This window comes from Armigeres subalbatus, unplaced genomic scaffold, assembly GCF_024139115.2.
Source record: "Armigeres subalbatus isolate Guangzhou_Male unplaced genomic scaffold, GZ_Asu_2 Contig308, whole genome shotgun sequence".
In the NCBI taxonomy this organism is placed as follows: domain Eukaryota; kingdom Metazoa; phylum Arthropoda; class Insecta; order Diptera; family Culicidae; genus Armigeres; species Armigeres subalbatus.
This window is the reverse complement of record NW_026943051.1, coordinates 78,302-88,680: the sequence shown is the minus strand read 5'-3', so window position 1 is coordinate 88,680 and position 10,379 is coordinate 78,302.

The following is a 10,379-nucleotide window of genomic DNA, read 5'->3' as shown; positions in this document are numbered from 1 at the left end:
AGCTCGGAAGCCTCCTTTCAAGAGCTCGGAAGCCTCCCTTTAAAAGAGCTCGAAGCCTCCTTTCAGAGGCTCAAGCCTCCTTTCCAAAGGCTCAGAAGCCTCCTTTCAAGAGGCTCAGAAGCCTCCTTTCAAAATGGAAAACTTTTCAAGGCTCAGGCATAACTTTCAAGAGGCTCGAAGCCTCCTTTCCAGAAGCTCGAAGCCTCCTTTCAAAGAAACCGACCTCCTTTCAAAGAGCTCAGGAAACTCCTTTCAGAAGGCTCAGAGCTTGAGATGTTATCGATCATTTAGTAATCTGCCTTCGATCGACGATACTTTGTCAATAGCATTCCAGAGCACAAATTTCAAAATGTGTTGTATGGGACTTTTAGTGCGAAAGGTTTTCTACAACTGTCCGGAACAGGTCGATGTTCAATTCCACTGCTAAAACGGTGCTGGTTGCTATATACTTATGCTAAATGATAACAAATGTTGATCATTTAGTCTAAGTTACTAACTACTAACTATAGCTCAAATTATTAATTAATTCAAACGTAACAAACTGTTAGCGAAGTTAATGAATAAACCGCACTAAAGTCGCCTATTTCTGATGAAATAGCCTCGAAAGGCAAGATATGAAAATCTACTACATGATCGAAGGCGAAATCTAAATAATCGATAGCTATCCACTGCTTTGAAGCTTCCTTTCAAGAAGGCTCAGGCCTCCTTTCAAGAGGCTCAGGCCCTTTCCAAGAAGCTCAGGCCTCCCTTTCAAGGCTCAGGAAGCGCACTCAAGAGAATGGAAGCCTCCTTTCAAGCTCAGGCCTAACCAGAGGCTCAGGCCTCCTTTCGAGGCTCAGAGCCTCCTTTTCAAGAGGCTCTGAGCCTCCTTTCAGAGGAAGCTCAGGAAGCCTCCTTTCAAGAGCTCAGAGCCTCCTTTCAAAGGCTCAGAGCCTCCTTTCAAGAAATGAGCCTCCTTTCAAGAGAGCTCCAGAAGCCTCCTTTCAAGAGCTCAGAGCCTCCTTTCCAAGAGGCTCCAAGCCTCCCTTTCAAGAGCTCCAGAGCCTCCTTTCAAGAGCTCAAGCCTCCTTTCAAAGAGCTCAAGCCTCCTTTCAAGCTCAAGAAGCCTCCTTTCAAGAGCTCAAAACCTCCTTTCAAGAGCTCAGAAGCCTCCTTTCAGGCTCAAGCCTCCTTTCAGAGCTCAGAGCCTCCTCCAAGGCTCAGAGCCTCCTTTCAGACCTCAGAGCCTCCTTTCAAAACTCCCTCCTTTCAGAAACAAACCTCCTTTCAAACCTCCTCAAGCTCAAACCCTCCTTCAAAACAAACCTCCTGTCAAAGGGTTGGAAGCCCCTCCTTTCAAGCAGTTCGGAAGCCTTTTTCCAAGAGGCTCGGAAGCCTCTGATCATTATCATGCCAGTGTCAACTAACTCAAGTGTATAAATTTGATGCCTAATATGTAGTGGCTCAGTGCTCAAGCCAGTTAATCAAAGAAATGTCAAATTTAGAAGAATGTCACACAGTTTCATGCCCTAAACAAATTTGTTCATAATGATTGGTTTATCGGCGGCTAACTGAATCTGGACAGCCTTTCTGTCTCACTGGGGAGCCATCGTGTCCCGGACCTATTAAGAAATTCCACGATCCGACACCCTGATTTGGACCAGTGCGCTTAGAACGGAAAACGATCGTTCTGGTGATTCTCCCCTGGTGATACAAACAGCTTTTTCATCGAAAAAGCTAGCTCTATTAAAACCGTCCTAAACCCAAGTTCCTGTACGCAGCATTAAGGGAAGGATTGCAGAAACATCTCGAAACAGTCCTTTAGTATTTTCTCCATATTGAATTAGAACCTAGAAATATGAAATTGTAACAATGAACAAAACCTCCCTAAATTTTGCATTAGCTGCCTTTGATCAAGAAGCCGGAAAATATTCGTGGAACCTTTAATTTTTTCCGGATTTAATTTTCTTACGATACGTTATACCTTCAAATGGTTCGGAAGTCTCTCCTTTCTGTGAGGCTTGAGGCTCCTTTCAAGCTCAGAGCCTCCCCTTTCAAACTCGGAAGCCTCCTTTCAGAGAGCTCAAGCCTTCTTTCAAAGGCTCAGGCTTTCTTTCAAGAGCTCAGGCTTTCTTTCAAAATAGGAAGCTTTCTCAAGAGGCTCAGGCCTCCTTTCATAAGGCTCAGGAAGCCTCCCTTTCAGGCTCAGAGCCTCCTTTCAAGCAGTTCAGGCCTCCTTTCAAGCGGTTGAGCCTTCTTTCAGAGGCTCGAAGAACCTCCTTTCAGGCTCAGCCTCCTTTCAAGGGCTCAGGAAGCATCCCTTTCAAGAGGCTCCAGAGCCTTCTTTCCAAGAGGCTCAGGCTTGTCCTTTCAAGGGCTCAGAGCCCCTTTCCCAAAAGGCTCGGAAGCCCATTTCAGCTTTATTTCAAGAGGCTCAGAAGCCCCTTTCTAGAGGGCTCAGGCTTCCTTTCAAAGGCTCTGAGCCTTCTTTCAAAAATGTGAAGGAGCTCCTTTCAGGCTCAGAGCCCTCTTTCAAGAGGCTCGACCTCTTTCAGAGGCTCAGAGCTTATTTCAAGAGACTCAGGAAGCCCCCTTTCCCTAGAGGCTCAGCTTCCTTTCAAAAGGCTCTAGTACTTCTTACAAAATGATTATTGGAAGACTCCTTTCAAGGGCTCAGGCACTCTTTTTAAGAGCTCGACCTCCTTTTAAAAACTGAAACATCCTTCAGGAGCTCTGAAGGCTCCTTTCAAAGAGACAAAGAACCCTAGCTAAGTGGTACGGAAGTCTCTTTCAAAAAGCCTCCAGAAGCCTCCTTTCAAGGCTCAGAAACCCCTCTTTCAAGAGGCTCAGAAGCCTCCTTTCAAGAGGCTCAGAAGCCTCCTTTCAAGAACTGGAAGCCTCCTTCCAGGAAGCTTGGAAGCCTCCTTTCCAGAAACAGGAAGCCTTCTTTCAGAGCTCGGAAGCCTCCTTTCAAAATGGAAGCCTCCTTTCAAGGCTCAGAAGCCTCCTTTCAAGAAGCTCAAGCCTCCTTTAAGGAAACAAGAGCTCCTTTAAAAAGGGCTCAAACTGTCTTTCAAAGGGCTCAGGCCTCGTTCAAGAGGCTCAGAAGCCTTTTCTACAGGCTCAAGCTTCCTATCAAATGTTGGAAGACTCCTTTCAAGGCTCAGAGCCTTCTTGGAAGCAGCTCAGATGCCTTGTTTCAGGGGCTCGGATGCTTTGTTTCAAGAGGCTCAGGCCTCTTTTCAATCTTGGAGACTCCTTCCAAGGCTCAGAGCCTCCAGCAGCAAGCGGCTCAGGAAGCCTCCTTCCAAAGGCTTCAAGCATCCTTTCAGGAGAGCTCCAGAGCCTTCTTTCAAAGAGACGAAGCACACCTCTAAGTGGTTCGGAAGCCTCCCTTTCAGAGAGGCTCAGAAGCCTTCTTTCAAAGAGGCTCAGAAGCCTTCTTTCAAGGGCTCAGAGCTCTTTCAAGCAGTTCAGAACTTAGCCTTTTTCAAGAAACAAGCCTCCTTTTAAGAGAGAGGCAGGAAGACTCCTTCAAAGAGACTCAGAAGCACACCTCCTTTCAAAAGGCTCGGAAGCATCCTTTTAGAAGCTTGAAGCCTCCTTTCAAGAAGCAGGCTCCTTTCAAAAATGAAGCTTCTTTCAAGACTCAGAAGCCTCCTTTCAAGTGGTTCAGAAGCTTCTTTCAGAGACTCAGAGCCTGCCTCCTTCTAAGAAACAGAGCTCCTCAAGAGCTCCAAACCTTAATTCAAAAAGCCGGAAGCCTTAATTAAAATGCTCGAAGCCTCTTTTTTAAGAGCTTGGGCTCAAATTCAAGGGCACTTGAAGTCTCCTTTCAAAGGCTCAGAGGCTCCTTTCATGAGGCTCAGAGCCTCCTTTCAGAGACGAAGAAGCCTACTTTCAGTTTCGGTTCAAGCCTCCTTTCAGAGGCTCAGAGTCTCCTTTTAAAGGCTCAGAAGCCTTATTTCAGGCTCTGAAGCCTTCTCTCAAAGATCAGTGGCCTCCTTTCAGCAGCTCTGAGCCTTCTTTCAAAGGCTCAGGCCTCCTCCCCTTTCAAGGCTCCAGGAAAGCCTCCTTTCAAGGCTCCAGGAAGCCTCCTTTAAAGAGCTCAGGAAGCCTCCTTTAAGAGGCTGGAAAACCTTCTTTCAAGGCTCAAACCTCGTTCAAAGAGGCTCAAAGCCCCTCTACAGGCTCCAGGCTTCCTATCAAATGTTGGAAGACTCCTTTCCAAAACAGAAGCCTCCTTGGAAGCTTGGCTCAGATACCCCTTGTTTCAAGAGCTCAAATCCTTTAAAATGGCAGGAAGACTCCTTTCAATGCTGAAAGACTTCAAGAGGCCTATCCTTGCAAGCGGCTCGAAGCCTCTTTCAAAAAGCTTCAAGCATCCTTTCAGGAGGCCTTCCTCTTCAAGACAGACAGAAGCACACCTGCAGGATTCCGACCTCTTCAAGAGCTCCAGAAGCCTCTTTCAAGGCTCCAAGCCCTTTTCCAAGCGGTTCTAGAACCTTTTTCAAGAAACTAGAAGCCTCCCCTTTAAGGCTTAAGACTCCTTCAAGAGACTCCTAGAGCCTCCTTTCAAAGCAAAGGCTCGGGAAGGTCCTTTTAGTAGCTTGGAAACCTCCTTTCAGAGGCTTGGAAGCCTCCTCAAAAGAGCCTGAAGCTTCTTTCAAAAAGACTCCGAGAGCCTCCTTTCAAGTGGTTCAGAAGCAACTTCTTAGAGAGACCGAAGACCTCCTTCCAAGGAGCTCGAAGACTCCTCCAAGAGGCTCAAGCCTTAATTCAAAAGGCTCGGAGAGCCTTAACTTCAAGGCAACTAAGCCTCTCCTTTGAAGAGGCAAAGCCTCCATTCATGGGCCCTCGAGTCTCTTTCAAGAGGCTCGGAAGGCCACTTCATGAGGCTCAAGTCCTCCTTTCAAGAGACGAAAAGCCTACTGCTTCTAGTTCGGTTCAGGCACCCCTTTTCAAGAGGCATCTCCAAGTCTCCTTTTAGTACAGGCTCAGAAGCCTTTGTTCAAAAGGCTCCTGAAGCTTCTCCTCAAAAAGATCAGCCTCCTTTCAAGCGGTTCGAAAGTCTCCTCTCAGCGGCCTTGAAGCCTTCTTTCAAGGCTACTTTCAGTAAGCCTCCGAAATCCGCTACAAGAGCTGACGCACCTCTTTCAAGAGAACGAATGAGTTCTACTTTCAAGTGGGTCAGCCTAAATCGATTATTTTTTAGAAAAATGGTATGTTTGAGGTAAGGGTTTCGGAGGAAATATATTTTCAATAAATTTTTCATGTTTAGGAATTATATTTCTAGGAAATTTCAATCGTTTCTAAAACGTTATTTTCGGTGGAAATTTAATGTTCGGGAAATGTCATTTTCGAGAAAATGTTCTGAAATGTTCAGAAAACTGTTCTGGAAAGTGTTATTTTTAGGAGGAAATGTTATTTCTAAAAATCATTTATGAAACGTTACTTTTCAGAAATGTTATTTGAGAAAATGTTATTGTTGATGCCAACAATGTCTGAGGATGCCAAAAATGTCTTCAATCTAATCAGCAGAAATCGAGATTATGATGCTCAAACATGACCATTGTGTGGAAAACTCAACAAATGCATCATAATTATTTCTGAGGGTAAAGTGATTTATGGGAACTGTTCCGATCTCCTCTGACTGATACATATATCCATCTCATCGCTAAACAAAGAATACGCCAGGACCACACGTCCTTCTTTTGTCCAACATGCGTGCTTACTGGTTGAAAAATCACAAAAAATAAACAACCTAAATTCTTTCCATTACTATGTTTTTTATGATGGAGGTAGATTATGAGATGAAGTGAGCAAACGTTTCCCCACATAATTCAGAACTGATGGTCAAAATCGATCTCGAATCTGAGCTCCATCAATGCTGGCAGAAAACCGTTATCAACAAAAATTCGTGCCATAAATGAAAATAATGTTTACACTTCACGGAGGCGAGACAAAATCTATAATTAAGTTCTGAATATGGAACTTGGTAGGACAATGCGTAAAAAAAGACAAGCAACATAAAAATGTAACGACGACATACAAATGGACCCGGCTTAATGCAATTGCAGACAGTTGTATATTGTCTTATTGAGAATCGAAATTTCTCTCTTTATGGGAACACTGTTTAGAGAAAAAACACCACTTCCGCTAAATAAAAACATTCAAGCCAGGCGTTCGAATCCAAAGAAGAATAAGAAAATCTGTCACTTATCACATCTGGCATGCGGTCAGCAAGCCGAAGAGCGTTTTCGGCAGCTGTTACGATAATGAACTGATTCGGGGGCCAACAAACTTGATAAATTTTGTTTGATTAAGCCCCAATTGCGGGAGCACCGGTTCTGATAATGACATCAACTTGTTTACATAGCCAAAGCTGAAAAAATATGTATCGCTAATAAACTGATGGGGCCGCCTATGATCGAGCTTTTTTGCAACTTGTATACAGTGGATAGTTTTGCTTTTAATGGCTTGTTATGATTCGAAGGGTTTTTGCCTCTTCTTTTATCAGTTGATTCGTTATCTATTGAGAGCGATTTCTGAATCCCTGATTCAAACTGACAAAATCTTTGGAGGTAGCATTAAGCAAAATCACAGAAAAGGACTTCACCTCTGGCACGTTTTGCAAGACCATTTGAAGTTCAATGTCACTTTTATTTAGTGAAAAACCACGAAAATTTAATTGATTTACTGTTTTTAACACTAGTTGTTTGTCGCGGAATCATGCGGCTGAGTCCTGGTCGTCGGCGCTGATGAATCTTGCCGATGAAAGATAATATTGCATTACGGGTAGGAAGCTGGTCGATGAGCTTAGGCGGCGGTATCTTTATTGCACTTATCAATATTCACTTAGCTGTTTCAGGTCAGGTGTCAAAATTTTCAGTGAAAATTTTCGGTGAAATGTTTGATAAATATTTTGCTGATTGTACGGGATGGTGAAAATAAGGTGAAAATCAAATAGCTAACGTTATCACGACTCAGATGTCTACCACGAACATATGAAGATGCATGAATATGGTGAGATCATGCCAATATATCCTCAATCTTAATTGACGCGTATTTATAGTATTATTGTATTGGACGGTTGGTATAATGGACGCGTATTATCTATAGTTATATTCTGATTGAACTCAGCCTTCGAGTGAATATAGTAGGTATATCGTACGGCCCTCTCGTTTTGGCTTTTCATGGTCTTTTGCAGTAAATTCTCCCTATGCCTCGCAGCTTAGTGTTCATTAAGCACTTCACAGTTATACTGCGAGGTTTCTAAGCCGGTTACCATTTTGCATTCGTATATCATGGGGCTCACGATGATCTTTTTGCCCAGGAGTCAGAGACATCGAGAATTTCCTGGACCGGCACCAATCGAACCCAGCCACCCTCACTGGTCTTCTTTGTGACGCGTTTTACCGCACAGCTAGAGAGAGACTCAAGTCTTTTGTCCAGGGTGGGGTGGCTCAATCTGTAGATTACACCTCGAAAACTAAAATAGTTACTATCTAGCAATGAAATCTCTTCGTCTTCCTCTCTAATGCTACCATTAATTCAGATAGGATCGAATAGTGCCAAATCTGAAATGTTCGAACATGTACAAAACCTATGTTGTGTTACAATTTTAGCAAGGCAAAGTATTTTTATATTAATAATAATTTGTTGTCTGCTAAGTTACGTCATTATTGATACATTTTCTATTTGTAATAATCTCAATTTTACAATTGTATTTCCAGTTCACTACATCATACACAAAAGCAAAAAGCGTGTAAAATCAATCTTTTTTTAGTATTTGTTCGTAACTGATTGATCGCGCATGGTTAGATTCGATGGAGTCCTGTCAGGGTCGTTCAAAATGATTCGCTAGATTTTGATGAGGGCGTACAAGATTTCATGGACAGTACATGTACTGGAGGTATACAAAAAAAGCGTGACAGAGGGGAGGTCTAGAACATCCAAAAAGTAGTGGACGTCACATTACTGACCGCCCTCACATTGCTTCCTGTTGGGGATGGTAGAATCGGACATGATTTGAGTCTTGTGACAGGGGCTATCTTCTTATTGAAAGAGAGGGAATCCCACTTAGGTGTAATAACTATTTTTACGCAGATTCATGTCTTGAAGTCAAGTTTTGTTCAGTGGACGGTAATCCAAACGATCTCCACGAAACTTCGGAGCTGTTGTTGAAAGTACATCTGTATTGTATATTTTATCGCCATATGATTTTTTCTCGCCTATTGTAACTTTTGTTTCGGTGATTCTCCAGTAAGCAGACACGCACGGTCGCTCGAAATTTAGATTAAAAACGATCGGCCGGTCACCGGAATTTTGTTCTGACATTGTGCGTGATAAGTTAATCAGAAAGTGAAAATTTAGTTACATCAGCTGTGTCGATAATTAAATTAAACATGGAACGCTACGTAAAGCAAATTAACGTTCGTTCGATTTGTTTTTGTTAAATCGATTTTGTTTGTTCAGTTGAGATTTGTTCGTGTTAATAGCTTGACGTAGAGATCTGAGATCGCGTCAGACGTGTTTTCTCAGTAGTCGAACGATTGGCCGGTCATCATGTTTTATTCTGCTTTGAGCAGAGCAGAAGACTCAGCTAATCACCAATTTGATTCTGCTTTGCGGCCTTTAAAAAAATAGTATTGTTTTCATCGATCAACCACACCCATACATCATACCATTCTACCAAACGAACCCAAGCACACTCCCCAATTTTACCTATCCAACACCCAGTCGATCTCTCAAGGTGCAGATGACTCGTCGGCTTCTATTAAAGCGAGTATCACGTTTACAATTTCCTACCATTCCTTAACTTGACCCATTCAGGGACACGCCTAGCGCTGGTGATTGCTTGATTTTTGGGTACCAGTCTACATTACATTGAAGTGATGTTATCCCAACTTCATCTGTTGGTTCTCTTAATAATTAGCTGACCTGGCAATAACGGAGGAGCAACCGTGGACGGTCAATCATGCACTCATGCTCTGATATATTCACTTAGGCTGTTTCAGGTCAGTCTATATTATCTGACGATCAGTAAACTCAGAGAAGTCTGTAGAAATAAAATAATTAATATCCGGCCATGTTTACGATTACAGACCAGAAATGAATTTGCTCTAACTCGATGGATGTCAATATTGATTTCAAAATGCTTTCGTGATTATAAATAATTCTCAATGGAAATGATGCCACCAGACGGAAAAATCGTGATGTATAACAACAAAAGCCAGCATGTAATTTGGCACCAGGGCGAACACCCCAAGTAAGCAGGCCTCTACTGCACTACAACGGGGCAATCTGGTGCGGCGGACATTTATTCCATAGCTCCGTGGAACCAAAATGAGTCACCTATAATACAAGACCCTCACAGGATGAGACTGCCTCTCAGTCGTGTGGAGAGCGAAGTGGAGAATACTCTGAGTCAACGCTTTCTGGCTCTTACTCGAGACCAGCTACTCGAAGTTCGCAGGAGAAGATGGAAATATCCTGCCCTCAACGCCCTATCCGGGACAGCGTAAACCGACAAAGCAGTCAGATCTACAACCCCCTTCTCGACTCGACTCCAACCTGTTGACACTATTGGAAGAATCGAAGATGATGGTATAAGGTCATCATCACCCCCAAAAATCTTTGTAAGCAGCAAAGGATCCGAGTAAAAAGGGTTCTACGGAAGCAAGGTGCCCGAGAGAAAACTCCCAGACTCAAGCGCTCGCAGAGGAAGCAGCTTAGAACTCTCCGGGAAGGAAAAAGACCGGAATGAGGCCGTCCGAATTTATAAGAGCGATACTCCCAAAAAACGCTCGAGAACGACCTGAACAATCCCCACAGGACCCCAAACAAAAAAAGGTGTGAGCACTCATCTTGATCCGAGAGAGCGCCTTAACAGTCCTCAAACCGCGCACAGAAAACGTCTCATTGACAACAAAACACACCCATGAGGAAAACATGTAAGGTATCATACTGGTGATATGGCCAAAAGCGTAAAGGTCGGATAATCCAAGACTTCCCCACCATCCAACTACTACAGCCAGCTAGACCTTCTACAAGACACTCCTGCCAGAGTAGTTCAACAGCAGAAACGAGCCAATAGAAACTACCAACAAACCTCATCTACAAGTCCGGTTACAGGTTCTAATCTGTAAGGATCAAACTGAGTGGTTAAAGAGATATCCCCATCCATGAGAAACCCTGGAAGTGTCTCAGAGCTTACGGCAATGGACGAAGTGGCGATTCCACGTCCAGAGAGATCCGACATTTCCCACAAAGTCTTGACCATAGATGACGACTGACGAATAGGCAGTTTCTCATGACCAAATGACATCACAACAACTAATTGGCGTACCAGACGATCCATTCTGAAAGATATTCATGTTAGCAATACGTAACTTCCG